Below are 23,657 nucleotides of genomic sequence, written 5' to 3'. Positions count from 1 at the left end.
GAACACAAAGGCTGACTCAGAGCTGTGACTCACCATCAGGAAGCAGCGAGGGGGGGCCCTCCTTATCTGCCTTCATATCTGGGGTGTGGGAACCAGTGGCGGGGTGGGGCGGGGAGGGTGCGTGTTGGTGGGAGAATAGAGGAAAGGTTAAATATTATGACAGCTTCCACTTCTTTGGAAAGCAATTTGGAAACAGTCATCCTTTCTTAAGTCCTTCATAGCAACTGGAATTGTTTTAATAGGCAAAGCATGGGAGCACTGTGGATCCATTGACAGTTGTACGGTAAATCAGTCTTTGGGTGAATTATCCATGTGCAAAGAGGTAGATTAATTTCTAAAGTTTTAGAAGTGATGAGAGTAACTCCAGGCACACAGGGAATTGTTGTTGCTAAGTTAGTGATGACTCTGGGCTCTGTCATTCTCTTCTGCCTGGCACTATTTGCTGTCACTGACTTGTGAGCCAGATATTGCAGGGCTTTTGCACCTGACTTTCAAAAGGCAACTTTTGTGCCTGGATAGCAAAATTATAGCTTTCAGTGGGGTTTTTGAAAAGCAAAAAGGTGCTCCAAGTCCTGGGATGTTACCAGTGAATAATGAGGCATCTCTCTTGGCAAAGGTGCTGAAGGATGCAGAGACCTTCCTGCCTTTAGGCCAGTCTGCACTGTGTGCTTCTTTCAATCCTCCTTGGCTTTGAGAAGAAATTGTTACTTCAAGCTTCAGAAGATGCTTAATGATTTTTCCACTTTGATTCTAGGCAACTTTATTCAATTATTTCATCTCTATCATTGCTATTGGCTTTCTGACAAACTGTCCAGTGGCTGGTCAGCCCTCTGCCTGCAGCAGATGTTCCTGCATTGTTCTTTAGTGGGCTGGACATCTCTTCCCTCCTAGCTCTACTAATGAAAAGGTTTTCTGACCTCATTGCTTATGTCTCAGGAGGAATGACCTTCACTCTCTTGGCATGCCCTGGATTAGCTATGAGTGCTCAAAGTTTTCTTTATGGCCTGGCTCATGTTTTGTTCATCAGGAGCTTCCCAGGTACCCATCCCTTCCCAGCCCCCTCTGCTAACCAGGCTGTGCCTCAGATCCACTGCCAGGCTGGGCACGCTGGGCTTTCCCTTCCTTCTTTCCCTGCCTCATGCAGAACTATGTGCCTAGGATAAATGAGGGTGGTGATTTAAAAAGAAAAAACCCAAAACACCAAAGGAACATTTCTTTCTTTGGCTGGGCCCCAAGGAGACGGATGTTCCTGTGAAATGTCTGCAGCAGAGCAATCCAAAGAAGTGACTGCAGCTTGGACTGGTTGGGTGTACCTGCACAAAATGAATTTGCCTGAGTAGCAGCTGAGCCCTGGCCCTGTGTGCTTGGCCCAGGCTGCCACAGAGGCTCTGCAGCTGGGGGTCAGCTCTCCTGAAACAGCCCCTGGTGAGCTCCCCAGCCAGGCTGTGATGGAGATGGGCCCTTGGGCACCTTTGGGGCAGCTGTTCCCTTGGCTGCCCCTGCCAAGAGGTCTAGCTGACCCTGCTGATGAAAAAGGAGGGAGAAACAAGGGAGGAATACCTGCTTTTTATACAGAACTGGGTTCAGCACTGGGTGATGCTTTTTGCAGTTCTGTATGCTGGGACAAGCAGCCAAAGAATTGCTGCTGTTGTGTTATTAGTGGTCACATCTGGGAGCGGTGCAAATGGCTGCACAGGGAAAAGGGAGTGGTGGCTGTGCTCACAGCAAAGTACATTCTAGAAGGTATCATCTGTGCCGTGCTCAAACACCAGTTTTGGATTGACAACACTAGAGTTACCCACTCATCTACATTTAGTGTGCAGAAGTGTATGTGAGAATTCTAAATTTCTGTGTGTGTGCTTTAGATTCCATCTCTATTGCAGAATTCACTGAATAAAAGTATGTGCTTGCTAGCATAAAGTTAATTTTGTGAGCAGAAGTGCCCTCCAAGCAAGGCATTCTGTCATGCTCTGTCCCAAGTATCAGTGACTGCAGCTACTGAACTCCTTTATGCCTGCAGCAAAAAGCAGTGTGCAGACCTGTGCCATTTTCCCTTTTTTAATTCAAATTTTCTACCAAAAAGAGTCCTGTTGAGAGCAAGAAGAAATTGCATTTTAAGAAAATTAGTAGCTTTCTACCTTCTTTTTCAGGTCTTCCAGACACTTCCCTCTTCCAGTCCTATTTCTTCCTTTTCTTGATCCTTTGTTGAACATTATAATCCTGTGTTTATATCTGTCTGTTGCCATAGAAATAACTGTTGCTAACTAAGCTTGAAACTTTCTTGAGGGATAAAAGAAAAGGTTATTCTTTGTGACTGTTTCATCTGTGTGAAAATAAAAAGTCTCCAGATGGATGTCTCCTCAAAGGTCAGGAATTCAAACTTCTCTACTGTAACATGAAAGAAGTGAGGTGCTTCCAGTGGCATTGCACTTCCCTTTTCCCAAACAGCAGCTCTGACAGTGTGCTTCTGCATCCTGCCTTCCCAACTGCTCCAGCTCTGCCTCTCCAGGGCTGAAGGATGGCTCAAGCTTCCTGCCCATCCCAGCTTTGCTACTGATAGCACAAACCAGGTAAAGGCATCAACAGCCCTAAGAAAGAGCCTGGTGGTCAGTGCCATGTCAGTGCTGGCCAGGATTTGAGCAGGGAGCCTGTCAGGGGATGTGAGGAGTGTCTGGCCTGTCCCCAAGGCCCTCAAGCTTGTTTGCCTCTGAAGTCCCTGTCTGTGTGCACTGCTGTGCCACTCTGCCTTGGACACTCCTTTTACACTCTAAAGCGAATGTACTGCACTTGCCTTAATGCTCCTTTTGGGATGTGTGACTGCAAACTACCTCAGCATTTAGGTAAAGATGAGCTATGGGGGGAAGCCACAGCAGTACTTTTATTTAAATCCAGGCAACATCTCACCTCTCTTTTTGATTGGAAGAAGCAGAGAAAGGGGGCGTGGTTTTGGTTGGTGGGATTTTTTTTTTTCTGCATTGAGCTTATTAAAAATGTTAGTTTTATGAAGGATTGGGGTTGTTTACCCCTCTTTTCCACTGTAGGGAGAAACAAAGCAAAGAATTGTACAAAACTTCCTTTGCAAATTGCAAAGGAAGTTTGGGGCTGCTTGGAAGGCTGCTTTACATCCAGTGCAGTGTGTGGAAGCCATGGCCACCCTTGGGTAGAACCATCTCTAATTCAGCAGCTGCTTCATGAAATAGGGCAGTTGTAGCTGTGCTACAGCTGAGCAGCAGGAGATTCTTTGGTCTGCTCATTTCAGATAATCCTGAAAAATAAACCAAGCCCCATCCTGGTGGGCATGTGCAGCTGTGGGTACCCCTTCATATCACTGGTCTTTAAAGTACTATATAATGAATTTTTCTTCTTCCCTGCTCTTTTCTGAGTTTTACTCTATATCTTCTCCCTCATCTCTAATGAAGCTCTACCAAATTTTAATAGTCCACCTGTTCACTCTCTATTCTACCTAAACTATTCCTTAGCATTTCTTCCAGAAAACACTTGAGGATCTGAAATGTGGGTTCAAAACTTCAATAGTCCTGCACAGTTGAAAACTTACTATAAAAACATTTTTAGGTATGATAAGGTCCATAGCCATTTAGAGGGTAAGTAAATATGCTGCATATGAGTCAACTGAGGAATAGACATTTTTTAAAGGTCATAAATAATTCAAAGACAAAACAAGCAATGAAAAAGATCCCGTGGTAAGATAAACTTCTCCTTATACTAGACCCAGATTTAACTCTCATTTTCATTGTAGCAACATGATGCTCATGTAGAAAGAATAAAGGAAACAAGAAATGTGATAATTTGAACACTTGTATAAAAAAATCACTGTGTCACCTTGAATGGTCATGATACTCTGTTTGGATGTTCCTCTGCAGTTTTTATCTCTATTGTTCTGTGTACCTTGACCAAAACAGGTAGTTAATATATTTGAGTTAAAGTCCCCATAACCCTGTGACCAGTCTCCTGTGATGGATGCTACAGCTTCAGGTCTGGGATGAAAAAGCTGCTGGAGGTACAGGAAGGGCACTGCCCCAAAATGTCAGGTACTTTGTTGTTCCAGACACACTCACACCCTTCAGTTTTATTTGCGGGCTTTTTTTTTCTCTGTGTCTTGGTATTTCTGCTTGTGAAAACTCTTCTCTGCATGTGACATCAAATACTTACATAATGACAACATTGACAGGAGGCTGAGCATTTTCAAAATTTTCACCACAGCCAGAAGCATCTGTTTTACTCTTAGTCTTTGCCTTGTGTTTGTGTCAAAGCTACGAAGAGGAACCAAAAACAAGATAAGGAAGGGATGGGAAGAGAATAGAAACAACAGGAGTGGGAGAAATGTGCAATGCTTCTGGTCTGGTTGCTTCAGGTTGTGCCCAGAGCAGAGGTTGTGTCCTTTTACAGAGCAGAACATGGTTTTGCTGTTGAATTTGTATCCATAACTGTACTGACCTTGAAATATCCAGATGTCTCCATCCTTCATGTGCTGGTCTTGGAAAAACAAATTGAGAGTGTTGGGAAACAATTGTTTTAGCACATGCTAGTAACAGTTGCTTTCCATAATTTTAAGTAATTGCAGAGCTCTTTGAGATGTGAATGGGTTCGGGTTTGGGTTTTTTAGAGTACTGACCTCTTCAGAAGCAGCAGGATGTTGGGATCCACACTGATTCCTAATTAGACTATCAGCCACAGATTTTTTTTTTTTTTTCAGGAAGTTTTTTGTCAGCTATGTCATAAAGATAAATCTGCTCTGACTTGATAAAAAATTAGTCTGAACAGCAGCAAGTGTAAATGATGAGAAGCAGACCTGGCTGGTCTCCAGCTCCCCTTCCTGTTTTCTTCATTAATACTGATTTTTGGGTAATGTCTGCCTCCAAAGCAACTCTAAAACATCACAGTAGTGACCAAGTCCAACAAGGCCAGGTTTTAATCTTGTCTTGTGTCTAGAGAGGGACAGATCTGTCCTTTCAAAACTTGAGGTAAGTGCAGAATGAGACTATGACTCTGGCTGCCTGTTCCTAATGATCTCCTGTAAAGAAAACAGATGTTGAATACAGATTTTCTTGGAAGCGCAGTATAGCAGTAATTTAACCAGCTGGAATTTGGTTATAGCATGCTGACCTTTAGCAATCCTCTCATAATTTATAGTAGTTTTCTGGTTAAAAACTTGCTTGGATAAAACCTTCTTCCTTTATCTCCAATTTTGAACTGAAAACCCTTAAATGAATGTGAAAATAAAGTTTTCTGGGTTTTTGTTCCTTTAAAGATTCAGTTTCCTAAGTATCTACAAGGAAATCAAAAGCAAATATTTTCTGGGATAATTAAAGCCAGTATTTGAATAAGTAAGGGAAGAAGTCCTATAAAAATATGCGGTCGGAAGCAAAAATTGAGGAGAAAAAAATATATGTTCCAAACCATAAATTGAAATACTTACCTCAGCTTGGAAAGCCCTGGGAGGATGATGTCTGATTCAAGGAGAGGCAGGAGGAATCCTGATTTCTGCTTGCTGGCCTGACCCAGCATTGACTCCTCGTGGAGCTCAGTGTGGCTCTGCCGTCCCTCCCTGACACGGAGGTGGTGCCCGGTGCTTGGGCAGTTGGCCTTGCTCCCTTTGCACTCGGGGTCACCTGTCCTGCCAGGGGCTTCTGTCCTTCTGCCATGGAGGTGGGAGGTTTGAAGCTGTACAGACAGGAGCTGCCTGCCAGCAAGCAGTGCAGGGTGGCTTTTTCCTGTGGCTTTGGATGTGGCTGAGGTGCTGCTTGAACTCAACCCTTTGCAATGGAGCAGGGATTGAATCATAGCAGCGACCAGTGTGCTCCACCTTAGGCTGTGGTTCTGTCCCTAGACAGAAAATTCTGGAAGAGAGTTATAGTAAATACTTGACCTGTTCCTCATTTTGCTTATGGTTATATATTTAATATAGGGTAAATATTTTTAAATGCTTTTCTTGTGGATCACAATGCCTTAATCATCTGGATTTTCCCATTGGATCCCTGCAGGACACAGTTGTGCCCTGGCCATCCAGATTTCAATTTTAAATTCCCCTTGGAGCTTTAAAAAGTGTTGTTAGTAGGGAGGTGAGCACTGACAATGCAGTTCGTAGTCATGGAAAACTTTTGTTTAATTTCAGTGGATAAGATGTACCATGCTGGTCTTTAAAACACCACTTTCAACGGGATACAAAGGAGCCCTTGGCCCCTGTGACAGCTGGGCTCTTATTACCAGGGGCACAACTTGTGCTTCTGCTCATGGGCATGGCTACTTACCAACCTGAGAGTGCCAGCTGAGAGTATGGTAAGGTCAGTAATTCATTATTTTGTAAATTGTTTTGTTACTGGGGCTATAAAAGGAGTTTCATCCTTCAAGCCTGGGTCAGTTTGTCACAAAAATACCCCGAGGTGACAGGAGGCTGAAAAAGGTGATTTTAAACTTCCTGTGCTTTCAGCAATAACTTCCAACCCCGATTTACAAAGCACAGAAGAAAAGAATCTGAGGAATGTACTCAATGGCTATTGAGCACAGCCCAGCTCCTTTCATTGAAAGTAACCAAGTAACGCTGGAAGCCCGAGCTCTGCCCTCCCCTGCCAGGGCAGGGGGCTGGGAAGGGCTGCCTGGAGGGTGCCCTGGTGCCCTCCTGGTGAGCCCCCTCCTCAGCACTGGACTGTGGAAACACACGGACCCATCCCACTCGAGAGGGAGGCAATCTCTCTCCTTAGGTTTGAAGCATTAAAGCACTGTTGTTCTGCATTCATTTTGTGCTGCTGCTGAAATTTTTGGACATGCAAGAGTAAAAATGGATATTGTACAGAAATGCTGTGCTAGCTGGGAGCTGCTGCAAAAGGAGCTGCTGCATGTGCTGTTTCTGGGAGAGGAGCCTGGAATAGCAGGGCCACTGCTGTGCTGGCACAGCCAGCCTGCACTGCTCTGCGTGCTGTGACCTTGAGGTCTCTGGCATACAGAGTCAGATGAACAAATTGGTTCTCTCCAACTGGGACTGAGTTAGGAATAGGGGCAATGGCTCTAAACTGAGAGAGGGTAGAATTAGACTGGATGTGAGGGGGACATTTTTACAGGGAGCGTGGTGAAACAATGGAACAGGCTTGTGAGAGCTGGGAGATGCCCCCAGCCCTGGAAGCATTGAAGGTCAGGTTGAGGCAGGGCTCTCAGTTGAAGTTGCCCCTCTCATTGCAGGAGAATTGGCCTAGATGACCTTTAGGGTCCCTTTGAACCCAAACCATTCTAGGATTCTAGAGAACACTAGGTTTTGCCTGTAATGGGGAATGGCCAGTAATAACATGGGAGTTTATATTTATTTAAGAACTTTTAAGTGCTTCATTTTTATATCTTAAGAAGTAGAAGAAACAGAGGAGCATGTGACAAGCAAACACTTCAGTACCTGAAGTTAGATTGGCATGCTGCTAAAAATACTTAGCAGGGATGGGAATGTGCACAGCATGGGCTGGGGAGGCCTTCAATTTGCACTGGCAACATGGGCAGCCTTCAATGGACTCTGCCACGTGTGGTGTGGTAAACTACAAAAAGGGGGAGATTTCATCCTGTGTAAGTAGGTGGGATCTCTAGTATAAATTGGTGCTGAATATTTTAATGTGGTGCTGAATATTTTAATGTGGTTCATTAAAATATTTCAGTGGAATTAGGCTTGTGTGAGAAATTTCATTGAGGTATGGGATATACAAGATACACAAAGTCAATCTGCCCAGGTTGCAAATTGAATGTTGCAATCAGCCATACAAACTGTACCTATAGCTGTCTTTTCACAGAGCTATTGCTACTTTTGTCATGGTTTGAGCTTAGCGAGATTTTTCACTGCTCAGAAAGGCAATCTGCATTCACCAAAAAATTAGCCAGTGTTAAAATATTTATTGTAATCAGTTATTGGACTGAATTGTTCTTGATGGGCTACCTGTGAAACTGCTGTCTAAGCTATAACATTAAGCAGAGGAACCTAAAGAAAATTGCATAAATTTATTTAATTGCCTTGCCAGGTTCCCTCTCTCATGAAGGGATTCAAGTCCCTATGAATTATTTGCACTGCATATATGTTGGTTTACACCCAAGATATACTCTGAAGTAAGTTAACCAGACTTCTGTGTGGGCAGGGAGCAAGTCTTTCTGCTCTGCTTCCAAGCACAGACAGTAGGATAATGTGCATCAGAAACCAGGACCCACATGAAATGCAATTGCAGTTTGCATCCTTTGCATCACCTATCCCAGGGATTGTGGTGGGCCACCTACATAAATAACAAAGACAGTGTAAAACCATCCCCTGTCTGGAGGTGTCTGTGTAAAAGCAATAGCTGCTGCACAGTGGTTGTGTCAGAATGCATCAGAAATTCAAATTATCTTTCATAGCACACTGAGTGTAAGTGTTAGCTTTTCACTGCATCTGCAGCACTCTCATTGCAGTGACTGAGATGTTGCCTTCACCAGAGGCCATGTTATTACCCTAAATAAACTGAACTGGAAACTGCTGTGTCCCAAAACCAAAGTGAAGTTCATCTGGATCTCTCCCACTAATGCCCTTTGCAGCTGTGTCTAAGCAGTGAATCACAAAGGAGGAAACCTGGAGGTAAGTGGGGAGCAGGAGCTCCTCCAGTGGGAGCTGCCTGCAGCCCTGGTACTGGATCCCTTGTGCTGGGATAGAGTGGGGTAGCTGGTCCTCAGCTGTGGGCAGTGAGCAGGGCACTGGGGCTCTCAAGGAAGCAAAGGTCTGACAATCCCATCAAATCTGTGTATCCATTTCAAAAGTGGCAGAGCCATAGATAGAGCATGGGTGTTTGACTTCCCGTGAGGTTTGTCAGGACACTCCCTAAGTGGCTGCAGAAAACTGGGTCCTGTGTTGCTGGGCTTCTGGACAGACAGAGATCCTTCCAAGTGACCCTACTGGTACTATGGAAAGAGCAACCTTTGAAAGGACAACATGGCAGAAGCTAAAAATTGAAAAAAAGGCAGTGCAGCACAGTTAAACGGTGTCTGGCCAAATCCTGTTACTGAGATGTTAAGAGAACTGTGAGGATAGAAATACCTAATCAGTCAGAGGAAGAGAAGGCATTGAAAAGACATCTCTATTAACAGATTTTTAAGAGAACAAGGAGTGTGGGGGATGCTTTTGGTTAGTCCTTTTGCCTGTCTTTTCTCAATGTTGGCTCATGTTTCTTGCTGGTTTGGTGTTGTGAGCATCAGACTTGGCATATTCTTGAAGCTTAAAAGCAAATGGGAAATTAGCAGTCCCAGTCCAGACCTTATTTCCTGTGCTACAATGCAGAGACAACTCAAGGGACCTTTAAGGTCAGTAAAACAGACATTTCTTATCCCTCTGTTTAGAGGGGTTTTTACTTACTTGCTCAGCCTCAATGTAGGCAGCTGGAACTGTACATATTTTATCTTGATCTTTGACTTTACCTTTCATGAATGGTCAGCTCTACACTTCCTGTCCTTATCCTGTGCACTCAGGTCTGTAGCTGAAGGCAAACTACCTGTTGCTAAACAGACAAAAAAAAAGTATAAAAAAAATTTTTTTTAGAGCAGATCACTGGTGTTTGTGAAAGAGTGCTCGGGTATAAAGGCAGGAGAAACTGCTCAAGTGCCTCCTTTCTCTCTGTCTGTCCCATCTGACCCTCCTCTGGGCTGAAGGAGTCCCTGCATTGTTCCCTTGTGCCAGGGATGTGATGCTGGCAAAGCCTGGCTCAGGACCTTGTGCTGCTCTGGCCCCATGTCTGCTAACACAGTGTGTACCTGTGACCATGCACAGACTATGTGCTCTGGGGGATGTACACCATGTCCTGATGGAAAAAGTCCCCTCAGGACAGCACAAAAGGGAAAAATTGGCATTTTTGCTGTGGCCAAAAAGTTTCAAGGAGCTGGAGTGAGATGAATATTGATAGTCATAGAATTTTTAAATAAGAAGTTATCCTTAGCTACATTTCTGCTGGAAAGAAAAATGTGTCAGGAAAAGATCTTTTATTTTCTTTTTACAACGTCCATCCTAGAACAGCATAAAACTGACATGTTTAATCCCAGTAAAATCAACTAATGGGTGAGCTAAGATGATGATATTGTCATATGCAATAAGTCTGACAAAGCTGATGGAAAAGTGACTCTTGATTTAATGGAATAAACTCTGTTTTCCCCACTGGTACTATTTTGTACTCTTTGTAAGCAGAAGACAAGGAGTTCTCCAGCATTTGTCTTCATTAGTTGCATATTTATGATCAAGTCTCTTGAATTCAAACTTTACAGTTGGTTGTACTTAGGTGAAAATCCATAAAACTCCATAAAACTAGATAAGGGAGCTACCCCAACTTTTTAAATAGGAATTTTTAACTGTCACAGATGATGATTATACTGATTTATTTAAAAAATTATATACTTCTACCAAGTGTTCTGCTACCTAATTGATTTCCTACAAGGCTGTCTAAAAGCGCTCTGAAGCAATTTGAGTAAAACTTGATAACCAGATTTGAAGTGTTGCACTGACTTAATTGAATTATTTGTAGTTTGGATAATTATTTGAAATCTCATCTATCTGGAATGAATAAGTAGCATTACTAATTTGATAAAGGTTGTATGGCCTCTCTTGAAATGGTAATTCTTCACTGTTACTTTTGGAGTATCTCTGGTAACAGCCAAACAAACATACAATTTATGATGTCACTTCAAACTATGTTAATTTACTGGCCAACTTCAGATTTTAGTTAAAAATGTCTGGTAGCACTGGAAAAACATACCTATTTGGCAAACTGTCAACTTTTTTCTGGGTCAATGCTCATAAAAATATCTTTTATTTACCAAGCTTAAACAATAGCAGTTTGTTTTCCATTTACTATCATAAAACAATCATGGCATGAAATCTGGTACATGCTGCTAAGAAATATAGGTCCAATTAGTTCATTTATTTCTGTCAACTCTTTGTCCAGGCCTGCATTTACAGCTCTTGATGGTTCCAGATCTATTTTTATGGATTCAATTTTAGCTCTGAAGACTGGAACAATCTAGTGTACAATCTATCATTCCAGTAATATTTTTTTCAAAGCGAAGCAAGACCAAGTTGTCTGTTGTATTATATATTTGTTTCCTTTTAAAGCCATAGCAATTATACATTTACCTGAATTTGATTGATTGAACATTTCTAGGTTGTTACGTTTCTGGACTGAACAAATAGTCCTGCAGCAAGGATCCTCAGCAGAACATTGTTTTCTTGTAACAACTGGTGTTTGAAGCAAGTAGAGCCTCAAAGTGATGTTAACCAGAATATTATCTGTTTGGGTTACAGGATTTTCTTACATAATACTCTTTGCTGTTACTTCCAGAGTTCGGCAGCTGTTAAACAAATATTGTTCCAGAGTGTCTGCAGATTCCAGTGTTTAATTTCCCCATGGCCATTGTTTGTCATTCAACAAAATGTACGTGTGCAAGGCTGTTCAATAGGAAACGAAAGTGCCTTCATTAAACAGGGTTTCAGAAAGAGCTACACCTATGTAATCAAAGTTTTCTCTAGCTTTCACTCCAAAAGAGGCAGTGTGGGAAGCAACAGTTACTTTTAAGATAGGAATTATTCTTTTACTTGATGACATAAAAAAATCAGGAAGTTCATGCATAGAGCAGATCAGTAATGATGTCTGTAATGCTCTATGAGGAGCCCCTTCATGAGGCTCCTGGTGAAGGTTTATTTCCTTGTAGAAGTTTGGAGCTCCTGTGCCCAAGGTATATATATTTTTAATGACATTTACTTAATACTTTTTTCTAGGTAAGTAATGACCTTGTGAATTATATTTACTTTGTCTTAAACAGTGACTGCTTTGTGCTGTAAGAGTTTAAAAATGGAATAAGTTCATGAAAATCATAGCAGGCAAGAGAGATTTAGAATATAAAAGTCATTAAAAAGACTGAGGGGAGCGCATTCCTCTCATGACTAGAAATGTCTGACAGTTCCTTCTAGTCACAAAAATGTGTTTACAAGCTCATAAAGGATATTTGCCAACTTTTGAACTTTGCCTAAAAGGCAAAGCTCCCACCACCTTTATTCAAGCCTTAAAATGGAGAGAGCTGCCTGTGAACTGTAAGGCAGGAGGCTGACAAGTGTTAGTGTTTCACAAGTGTGAGGGGGAGAAAGCACAAAGAACATGGGAAAAAGAATAAACATATATGTGTAAAATTATAGCCACTGAAGATGAAACACAATGCCATGGTCAGAATGAGCCTTGGACACAAGACTGTCAAATGACCTTCCAAACCCTCCTGTTGTATGTGACTTTTACTGAACCATAAAGTGAGCAGGTATATTTTAACATAAGTTCCAATACTCTGCCTTGAATTACTTGGAAAATAAACCAAACCAAACATGTTTTTTCCTCCTTTCTTTTTCATTACTTTGCAGCAAGAGATGCTACAGAAGGGGAAGGAAATGAAACTTGAATCATGAACTTTAGAAAGGGTACAAATAAAATGTCCAGGCTATTAATTAAACCCATTTCCAAATGAACAATCTAATCTCTTGTCTGTGTAATTTCACTATCAACAATTTGAAAGGGCTCAAATATTCCCTCCAATGTTTGAACAGCAGATGTAGACTAGACTACATTAATTGAGAGAGATTGTTTTTCCAGTTGCCAAGAAACAGACAGCTTTCTTTGAGAATGCAGTGTTGTGCTCACAGCCTCAGCATCCTCCTGCTCTCCTGAAGGGTTTGGGAAGTTGATGTTCTGGTAACCAAGCTTCCCCTGACAGGAGTGGCATGAGCTCAGCTCCACTAATGGATAGAGAGAGTACCAGTGGGCAACAGTTGATGTTCAAGCATGTTGAATATTTAAAGAGAACACTGCAGTTCTGCCAATGACTTTATACCTTCAGGAAGGGAATTAGCTTTTCATGATGAAAAGAAAGGAAGAAACATATTTAAGTGAAGATTGCTGTCAGAAAGTTTTAATAGACCAATAATAAATCCATTCTAAGCTGGCTGCCAGGTGCTGTGAAAAATTCTCTTCATGTTGTCTGAGTGCTGTAGTTACACTTTGTGAGTTTGCTTCCTGATGCCAGTGATTGTGATGTCTTGTTGCCCTTTTTCTGACATAAAATGGGCTAGGAAATCCGGAATCTTTAACTCATAAGACTAGCAAGCCAAGAATTATGATTAACTTTGAGCTATGAATGTTTAATAGAATGGATGATAGATGCTTGATAACCTTTTCTGATGTGGTGTGCTTTTTATGGTATTTTCCACTTTGTAATTGAGCTATTTGTTTATTAAATTGCAGTCATCACTTTTGTCAGTCATCCACGCCTTCTTGTATTTCCAGCTGTTTGTTTCCATCTCAAATGTCTCACCTTCCTCCTTCCAGTCTACCAGCTTGCTGCTCAAGCTGCTTGTGCTCGGGAATTCTCTACCTCACCTCAGGGCTGCAGCTTCTGGAGGTGCGGAGCTCTCAGCTCAGGGTGGAGCAGAAGCTCAGCCGGCAGTCTCGGTGCTGAGGAATGTGAGGTCAGCCTGCAGCCTTTCCCTCTCCTTGCACTCAGCCTGCCCCACCTCATCCTGGCAGGGATGCCTGATGGCCGGGCTGGTGGCTGTCACCAGGCTGCCCTGTGCCACTGCTCCAGAGGGAGCCCCGGGGGCTGATGCCTGCGGAGCAGGAGAGCAGGAGAGGCTCACCTTGCCCGCTGGCTTGTGCATGTCTCTGGGCTCTGCTGCTATTGGCATTTTCAGCACTGACAGCAGCAGAAGTTTCCATTGGAAGCATTCAGTTTGAAGAGTTTTTCAATCTGCTTTAGCCATGTTTTTTGTTTGGCCTAGTGAGAAACATGCCAATCGTCACCTTTCCATGTCTTAATGCCTTTTGGAGGGTCTAGGTTTCCTGACTGAACAGTAGCTGTCTTTTTGTAATGTACAGTGCTCTGTATCAATTACCCTTACAACAAGATGACTTAACTTTCAGCAAACTTTATCCTGGATAATCTGGAGAATTAGCTCAACAGAGTTTGTTAGAGAATGTCAGGCCAGATTTTCAAACAAGGGGGTCTAGAGAGCTAAAATACAACTTAAGGCCAAATGTATTCGCCTGCATCTAAGATAAGCCTCCAAGAGCTCCAGTAGTTACACAAAGCCAGACATCCATGGGTATCCATATTTTTGCCAGACAAGCTGAGTAGGCTCTGGGAGTTGCACTCAGCCTGGTCAGATCCACTGCATTTGTAGATAAGCTTCTCTGCCACCTGGGATCCCTCATGCAGAGCCTGCCTCTGGGGCTGATTTGTGAAATGTCATGTGAGGATTAGTAAGATTCAGTGATTAAAAGGAGGTCAGCAAAAAGCACAGAACTTGCATCCCTACTGTCACTGAAAATTACAGTAGGTTGCAGAAGGGAGCATTGTATTGAACAACCTAGAGGCCCTCACTGGGATGTGAGAAATGAGCTCAGCCCCATTTGCAGGCAAAAGGAACTGCAGTTCACATTTTTGCTGGACAGGAAACCATTAAACTCTGCAGCTCTCCTGCTAAAGGGACCCTTTCACCCTTCTCTGGGAAGAGCATGAAGCCTTGGTGTTCCAATAAGATACGCATGGCGCCAGGAGGGCCTGGCACTGTGGTCTCATCATAAGAAAGATTTACCTTTAGAGCTCATAAAAGTTTTGTTCCTGGTTGCTCAGACAGAAGCTGCTGCTATATTTTGTGTGGATGCTGGGAAAGCAAAGGTATTTTTAAAAGAGCAGACTCAGAGTCCCTGTCTTGAGTCCTGAGTGGGGTGAGCTTGTTCCCTGGAGAATGATGTAGACAGTTCACTTCAAAGCACATTTGAGCTATAATCTGGCATTTGGATGGTGCTAACACCTACAGAAGCTTTTCAGGTGTTCTTCCATGTGTATGTTGTAGATGGCAACTGCAGGCATCGAAGCCTTTCACTGCATGGAGGATGTGAGGACTCGATTCAGGTTTGCAAATTCCATTCCTGCAGCTGAACACCCCCTGTACCATCAAATGGAGCAGCCATCCCACAAGCCTCAGCACAGTACAGCTGGGGCTGTCATCACAATGCTCAACTAAACTGTGGGAGGCTGTAATACAGTAGGCCCTAGGAGATGTGATTTGCAAGATAATGTAGTTACCTGCTATAAAATGGAAGAGCATTCTTGGCATTTTGTAAACATTGCAACTTGGCACTCCTGAGAGATGTATTTGTGCCTGAAAATCCTTTTTATCAATACTTCATTGTAATTGGAGCTGTCTATAAGCTGTATCTCTTCTTTCAATTAGAAGCTACTGGACAACTCAGCTGAAATTCCCTTCCTTGCATTATCAAACCACAAGTTCACTCTTCAAAAAGCAAATGCTTTTAATATTCTGTCCAAGCTATAGGATTAAATTCTCATGTTTTGTGTTTCTCCAACAATCTGTTAGTCAGAACAGGTGTACACAAATATGCCCTTTGTATTAGTATTAGTGTTTGCGGGTTTTCTATGTAACCAAAGTAATTTTTCAGCAGCTTGCTTGTGGGTTCAAGGTATCCATTATTAAGAATTAGACACATTTGATTTGAACCTACAGTAGCTAAATGTAAAATGTGTAATATACTCTGTTCCTTCACAATGCTGGGAAAAACTCCAAAAGTCTGGATTGAAGAGCAGAGATGTAATGTCCATACATGGGGGTAAAAAAGCACGAGGGACTGATTGGGAATTATGCATTCAGCCTACAGCCATTAAAGGGAAACAGTAAGTTAAAGAGGAAGCCTTTTGATCTTTTGCTTGTCAGACTTCTCAGAAGTGCTTGTTCTTACTCTGCTATCTTCAAGCTGACTTATTCTCCCAGGCCAGGGAGCAGTACTAAATGCACCCCTGTGCCTCTTTCTCTTAATGCCTGCCCACACTCGAGTAGCAAAAAATGTATCTTTGCCTAGCAAGGAACTGTTTTTAAATCCAAGGATCTCCAAGACCAATATTGTTCTATCAGCTACATAGAACAAAGCTGCCCTTTGTTACAGCAAAAACTTCTTATCACTCCTGCAAATATCTCTCTTGTCTCAGTTGTTTTCTTTTTCTGGCTGGCACTTGGCTATAACAGTTCATTGCTGACCCCTGTGCATGGTGTATACAGTTGTTCTCAACCTTCAGCTGCAGCAGAGCCCTTCAGGGGCTTCTGAGAAAATGTTTGCTTTTGTTGCTGTCACCTCCGTGGCATTTCTCACTTTCCTATGCTTAGGATAAGTAAAATTGCATTTTCTTCCAGTTTTGACACTTCCTTAAACTGTGAGAATGCAGGCCTATGAAAAATATTCTGTTGTTCACTTGTTTGCTGGTTGGTTTGTCTTTTTCTTAAAGCCATCATGTTTCAGCTACTATTTTTCATGCAGTCACCCCTCCTCTAAGGTGTGTTACATGTGGCTGTAATAAGTTTTGTAGCCAGAATTTTCTCTACAACCAGCACACGCAGAGCAGGATGACTTTTTTGGAGGTTCTGCAGTGGGATACAGCTGCAGAGTGCATCCAGCCAGGTAATGCGAAGGAAACTTTTCACCCCTTTCATAACAAAGCCTGAAATTACAGGATCCTAATTCTTTTCAAACTTTAAACAAATGGCCTTGAGCTTCTTAAGAAGGAATTCTTGGGCTTTGTTATTTTAAGTTAGTTATGCCTGAAGGGAACCACATGCTGTCTCTCAAGTCTAACTCAACAAGCTGTAAAAAAGCTTGCACAACTGTGTGCAAATAAACAGCTGTTAAAAACACCCAACAGAGAAGCCAAATCTGATAGAAACGAAACAGCAGAAACAATGTTCATATTTATTCAAATGCCAAAATTACATGGTTTTTTTCCCCTTATTCACCCCCTCTTCCACTCTAGGTTGAACTGATGCAGATGCTTTCTTAGGAGGAGGAGGTAGAGAACACTGAGAAGTGTCTGGTTGTGAAGAGGTAAGAGCTCTGTGAGAAAAATAAAAGCCAGGCTATTCTGTTTGAGATTTGTTTGGTGTGGTGTCTTGTGCACATGTGCAAGTGTGTGAACCTTTGAGGATTACTGCTGTGTTCTATTTTAGCTTTTTCTCGGATTGTGATTATTCAGAAAGAAGTGTGGGCTGCTGAGCCTGTCAATGAATTCACTGTATGCCATCATTCAAAGGCAAACACTGGCCTCACCCAGGATGAATTTGGTGTACAACATGCCTTTCTTAGAGTCAATCTCATCATGACATTTGCATATTCTGCAACATCCATTTAAGTTTGGTTTTTTTTTCTGAAATGCCTTTACTTGCTTTGAAGAGAACAATAGTGAGGGATGTTGTCCTTTTGTAAGCAAAAAGACATTGAAGAAACAGAGAGCTCTTGCATTTGTTCGTGCTGTAACTGACTGAAAAGGCACAGAAGCACACTGTTCCCCATGGCTCTGCACATTCACTAGCCCGGAGCTCAGCAGCTGGAGTTGGGATCCCCTTCATCCACTATCCACTTCTGCTAACCAAAATTGCATGTGTGACTGTATACCTGTCCTCTCTCTGCCTGTGGTGGGTCCTTCTTGTTTCACTGAGGGAATATGGAAGAAGGTTTGAAAGCAGAGCTACTGCAGCTAGGCCACAACCTGAAGAATAATTTCACTTGAGCTCTCCTTTCTCTCTTCTCCTCAAACCTATCTCTCTCAAAATCAGAGGACACTAACCTTTAACCTTTCACAAGCACTTCTGGAAGCCCTGCCTTGGTTTGCCCATACACACTGCTTTTTGGAGAAACAGGAAATCAGCTTGTGCTATTTTAATCCGGGTGCTTTTATATAAATATGTGCTATTATTTTTAACAACTTTGCGGAAGGAAAAATATGTTTACAAGCACCAAAAATTGTGTCTCCAGTACAAAACATTTATCTGAAAAATAGTGATGGAAACTTGATACTGCCTCATAGAGACTGTAAGGCAATGCCACTGTTGTTCGTGTCCCTTTCATTGGTTCTGATTCCTACTTCTTCTATCTGTGCAAAATATAAAGGAGGTGTCATCTTTTCATGCATATTACTAGTTGATATTTTAGGGATGGCTGAATGATTAAAGGGCTGAATAGCACAGTTCTTCATGCCTTGCATCCTTCACACTCTGCTCTAAAGCACAGCCATAATCACAGCAGGAACTTTGTTGAGAACAAATAAAAGTAAAAGGGTAACATAGCTGGAATTTCTTCTTCAAGTCTCCCAGTACTATAACCTTATTCCATCCAAACACTTATTTCAAGCAACCACAGTATGTTTCACTAAAATTTTTACTGGACACATTAACTGCACAATAATGACTCTTGCATAGCTGATGTATTTGTAGCTCTAGGGGAAGGAAAAGCAAGGCCACTTTGATATTGGTTTATGTAACACAGATTTTGTTTCTTGGAAGGCTCGAGGCCATTAAGAGTAAAAGCTATACTGGAATATGTTCCATATGGCAATTTCTCAGGTATTGTGATAGCTAATCCAAGTTAATAATTAAAATCCACTTTTATCACTCTTTCCTTCAGGATGCAAGAAAGGGTTGAAGGTTTCCTTTTAACACCATATTTTCCTGAGCATGTGCTCCTGTCCTTACTACCACAGCATTCTTAATGTTTTATTATGTAATATTTCATCTGGGTAAACTAGCAAAAGGAAGGAGGATTCATTTGTTCTCTAAGATACTTTTTTACTAAAATGAGCCCACAATGATAACAGTGATTGATGGAACACTAATAGCACTGGCAGCCCTAAGACCCTGTTTCCAGAATAGTAGTGGAAAATGTCCTCTGCTCCTTTTCTCCTAGCTGCACACTTTGATGCTGTTTTTATCTTGGTTTGGGCAGCCACAAAGATGCTGTCCTTGTGCCCAGCAGCTGCTGTGCTCAGCTTGAAGTATTTTTGGATTTGTCCATGTTGGAGGGACTTTCAGAGGCAGAAGGTATAAGAGTAGCCATGAAAGCAAGATTAAGCTCAGCAGCCTGGTTTCATGCTCTTGGGACATTTCACCTCCTCAGTTATAAAACATGAGGTTTTGTCTGCCTGCCTGGCAGGATGCTGTGATCTCATGAGCACTGGATGGTGCATCCCCTGTATTGAGCCCATAAAGGAATTATCACCAGTACAAACATAGGAACTAGCTGTAAATACTCAGAAAACCTGAACTTTCAAAAGTATTGTACTTCAGGCTTGTTTGTTGGGATTTTCTGCCCATAAAAAGTCCTGCTAGGAAAAGAAGGCCATAAAATGGAGAATATTCCAGTGTTCTCCCTCAGTACATGGAGATAAGTCTTTGGTGTCCTATCACCAAACCAAAAGAAAAGGTTTAGACTGCGTTACCAAAAATGTGAACGAAATTAAGTGCAATTCCCACATGGCAGGGCAGCTTCTCCTCACAGCTGTAGGTAGAGCTGTACAGGTTTGCTCATGGCAGAGCTGCAATTTAGTGACTCTTGGATGTGACCACCAGCTAATCTTCACAAAGACCCTACAATATAACTCCTTGCCTTTGCCTAAAAATGGCAAACTAAAAAGGGTTTACTCTAAAAATGTCCAAAGAGCAGGAGAAGTTGGAGACTCAGGAATGTCTGCTTGCAGATGCTTTCACACACTGTCAGGAGGGGTGTCCAACCTGCTCTCTGGCATGTGGGCTGATGGACTTGCCCTGTGCCAAAGATTTTCATGTTCTGTGTTTTTTCTGCTGCATAGCTGTCAGACAGCTTTGGAGTTCACAGTGGGAGCATTCAGACGTAGTGCAGCTGTGCCTGTTGCTCCAACAACTACTTTATATCCCAGGCAGGTCACAGAACAAGACAAAAAGCAGCTGTGCTCCCACTCCATGAGTCACAAAGCATCTTCCACCTGGGAAGAAAATGGTTGCATCAGTAGATTATGAAAATTGATTCTCCAGAGTTACTAGGAAAATGATAATCAGTTGATTTCTACTTAATGTTGTACACTGCATGACTAGAGCTAAACTGCATTGCTTACATGGGCAATACTTTTGAATTAGGAGGTTGTTTTCTCTATTTTTACTAACATGAGATAATAAGCTAAGTTAAACACCTTTTCTAAGTGTGCATCTGACTTCAGATTTCATCAATTTATTCCTGAAGATTGACCAATGAAAATTTATATCAATGGAAATAGCTAATCAGACACAACAAAGTTAATGTTTTTTCTCAAATAATGCATGTTTATGGCAATGTTTTGGCTTATGATAAAAGAAAAAAAATGTGTGAATTTTGAGCATCATTCTCTTTTTCTTCTGGCACAACTTTTCAGGTATTTAAAACCAGTTGCTTTCTCCTTTCAAAGCCTTGAGTGTTTGTGGTCAGAAGACCAGATTTGCTGACACCTGGGACCAGAGCTGCTGCCAGTGCACACACAAGACATTGTGTGCAAATCTAGATGGGGGCACTGGCAGCAGCTCTGGTCCCAAGTGTCAGCAGATCTGATCTTCTGACCAGCCTGGGGAGATCTGCCAGATTTCTGCCCATATCCAGTGCCTGAGGGGGTGAATGCTGCACCAATCTTAAAGGGACTCTGCTTTATTTCCTCCTTCATTTTGGATTAATGCTTTATGGGAAAACAGATTGTAAATCTATATAAGTGACAGGTTTGTTAGTGCTTATCAGATAGCTTAAAATTCAGAAGAAGCAAGCACACATACCTTTCTCTCTGGGGAGAAAACCTACCTGCAGGAATTTAGCTGATTCCATTTATTTATTTATTATTACATTATTTATTTAGCAGATCTGGAAGAAATTACTTGCATTTTACTTGTAATTAATTTTCATATTTCTTAGAGGAAAGCAATAACAGAAGTTACCAGGTACATTTTGCATCTGCTAAAACCACCCCCAGCAGGGGGGAACAGCAGCTTGCCACTTCTAGTCAGGATCAGCACTGCCTCTCCCATAGCAGTTCACTGGCTTTAAGATGTCTGGACTTGTAAAAAACTTTTGCTATTGGTTGTTGGGAGATAGTACCTATATATTCATTTCTTAAACATACCACAACTCCATGGTGGTTTTTGCAAGCTCTGGGTAATGGCCCAGTCTGAACAAATTTAGTGTTTTTTCTCTGAAGCTGCATTATCATCCTGTGAGGAGGGTGCCCAGAGCTCTGAGGTGTCTTTTTGTCCCCACTCCTCCTAAGAGTAATGTTTGGCTGTGCCCAAGGACAAGAACTCCTTCCCAAAGTCTTTCTGGAGTGTCAGCATGCATAATGTGCCTTGGAAACTGGAGGGGACAGTCCCTGCAGTGCTTGGAATAGTACAGAATGCTCTCTCCAGGGCAAAGAGTTTGGAAAGGCTAAACTACTTAAAACTCCATTTATACAGCAAACTGGTGTAGTCAAGGAAGAGCAGGAGAGTCAAGAATCTAGCAGTGTTTAAATTACTTTTGCAAGGATTATTTGACAGTCTCTTATTTTTGTGATGTTTAGGAGAGAGAATTGCTGTCACCTTCCTTCTCTAATCCATTTCCTATGTCTTAGCAAAGGGTAAAAAATACTTGGGTACTACACTGCAGCTGTGGTGATTTTATATGAAAACAAATTTCTGAGGCTGGAATACTGTGACTGGTCTGAAAAAACGGTGCACATTCTTCTTTCTTCATTTAAATAGAAGCAGCATAGAAATTTTGCAAAGAATGGGGGTGGAAGAAATGTTTTCTGTTTTCCAGCAGTGGGCGAGAGGTTGAAATACAATTGCAATTACATTTTTTGCATGTCATTGATGTAGAAATGAAGCTTGTTTGGATGGAGTTTTTCACTACTTTATTTTAATTGTCTTAATCACAGTTTTTGACACCTTATACACTGCGTTTAGAGGTGAATAGGAGCTTAGCTGGAAGGCCCCACAGTTGAAAGCTGAGTATCTAACTTTGCAGCAAGCAGTAAGCTCAGCTGATGTATATATCCTCAATATAAGTGCTGTCACAGCATTCGTTTTCAAGAAGTGATATATTAGGACACACATTAACGCACAAAGGACTTGTAAGTGGCTGCAGTTTGGATGTTGCAAAAAATAGTGATCTGTATTTAGAGCCATTTATTTCCTTTTCTGACAGATTTCTGAAGTGGGGATGCTTTATCAATCTTTACTGAGTGCCCTGGGACCTCTTTTTGAAGCAAATCAGCTTTCACCTGGCAGAAGTGGATGAGCAGTTGAATGAGTGGTTGGATTCTGTCACTGCAGGCAGCACAGATCCTCAGTGCTGACTGACTGCTGCCTTTGGAGTCAGACAGAAAACAGGAGCTGATGCAAAGTGTGTTTTTTGAACCATCACCCTCTGTCAGAGGGCATCGATTCCCTAAACACCATCAGTGTGATGGAAACAAACTGAACTCCTTTGCTCTGCTATTATTAACTGCTAATGAGCTCAGTGAAACCCAGCAAAAGGGTGTTACCAGTTTATGACTCTGCCAAGGCAGCAAGGTGGAGTTGCATGTGGGAATGAAGCCCTGTTTAATCAGGTTTTGTAACTACTTTGATACAATTTTAGCTGCAGCGTGTTCAGTCAAGCAGCTCCTGCTTTAATGCACACACTGTTTCGACTTCAGTTGCAGGTTGCAGAATTGAACCAACAACCATTCAATTATCATTTTTTACTGTTGCACACTGATCATCTACAAATATGCCTGTAGTAACTGTACATTGTGTTTTTATTTGTTTTTACTTAGGAAACCAGCTTTAGATGTCAAATCTCCCCTGAAGTCTACTAAATTTTTGGGTAGGCTTTCAGGATGAGAAAATTCAATCCTCAGCTTGAGCTCCCAATAAAGGCAGGTGAGCACAGCAGTAGCAGAGGTTTTCCCTCTCTAGTGTCACAAGCGTGGTTTAGTTTTACAGGGTTTCCTTGGCTTTCCTCTTAGATCTAGAGGAGGAATGTGTTCCATTGTGAGGTGTAGTGGGGACAGGGCAGTTTGAGAGCAGAAGCACCCAAGGGGAGCTCACAGGTGAGCAGGTTCTGAGCTGCACAGCAGCCTGGCAGGTTCTCAGCAGTGGCAGCCTGGTATCAGGGCACACCTCACCTATTGGGAGCACATACACAGCTACAGAGAGTTTGTAGCAATGAAAGGTGGTTATTTATATGCAATGCCTTGTGTTTGCAGTTTCAGTTGAGTAAATATACAGTGAAATTGTACTTTATCCTCTTTGTTCAGTTGTTAGAATCCCAGGTTCCTTTCCCAAGAATCATACCTGTTTCTCTTGATTTCTTGATGTAACATCTATAACCAAGGTACCTATCAATTAATCTGAGCATTTATAGGGCTGCTTTTTTGGTTTTGCTACTTTAAAAATCAACAAACTAAAAACTCAAAACCCCCCAGATTCTCAAGTGTCTCTGAGGAAAAAAAGTTGGGGTTTTGGTTGTTTTGTTTTGTTTGTTTTTTGGTGTTTTTTTTTTTTTTTCAGAGAATAACATCTTATAATTAGGAAAAACAAGAAATTCATGTTTGTAGCAAGTGAATTATAGCCTGCAAAGTAGCTTGAATGTTTTCAGCTGAAAGCTGCTTTGGAAGCTTAACATGGGATTAATTTTTGAAGTCTGCCTGGACTATCAAGAAGTTAATTGATGGAGTGTGAGCAATACCCACTTAAAAGGCACAGACAGGGAAATCAGTGCATTCTCTGTGAGAGGCTCTTAATGATTTCCTTTCAGAGAATGTGCACACTA

The 23,657-nt window shown here is 42.0% G+C and overlaps 1 long non-coding RNA gene across 1 annotated transcript; it reads left to right on the top strand.

The window, feature by feature from the left end:
• Positions 1–8,466: 8,466 nt before the first annotated feature.
• On the top strand, positions 8,467–22,223 carry LOC139593415 (uncharacterized). Its single transcript, XR_011680290.1, has 3 exons — positions 8,467–8,593; positions 16,855–16,925; positions 22,047–22,223. It is a non-coding gene; the product is annotated as an uncharacterized lncRNA (long non-coding RNA).
• Positions 22,224–23,657: the final 1,434 nt, after the last annotated feature.

Source organism: Agelaius tricolor, unplaced genomic scaffold, assembly GCF_023055355.1.
Source record: "Agelaius tricolor isolate 1412-34295 unplaced genomic scaffold, bAgeTri1.0.p SCAF_10, whole genome shotgun sequence".
NCBI lineage: Eukaryota > Metazoa > Chordata > Aves > Passeriformes > Icteridae > Agelaius > Agelaius tricolor.
The sequence above is the reverse complement of the archived record's forward strand: the minus strand, read 5'-3'. Positions and strand labels throughout refer to the sequence as shown.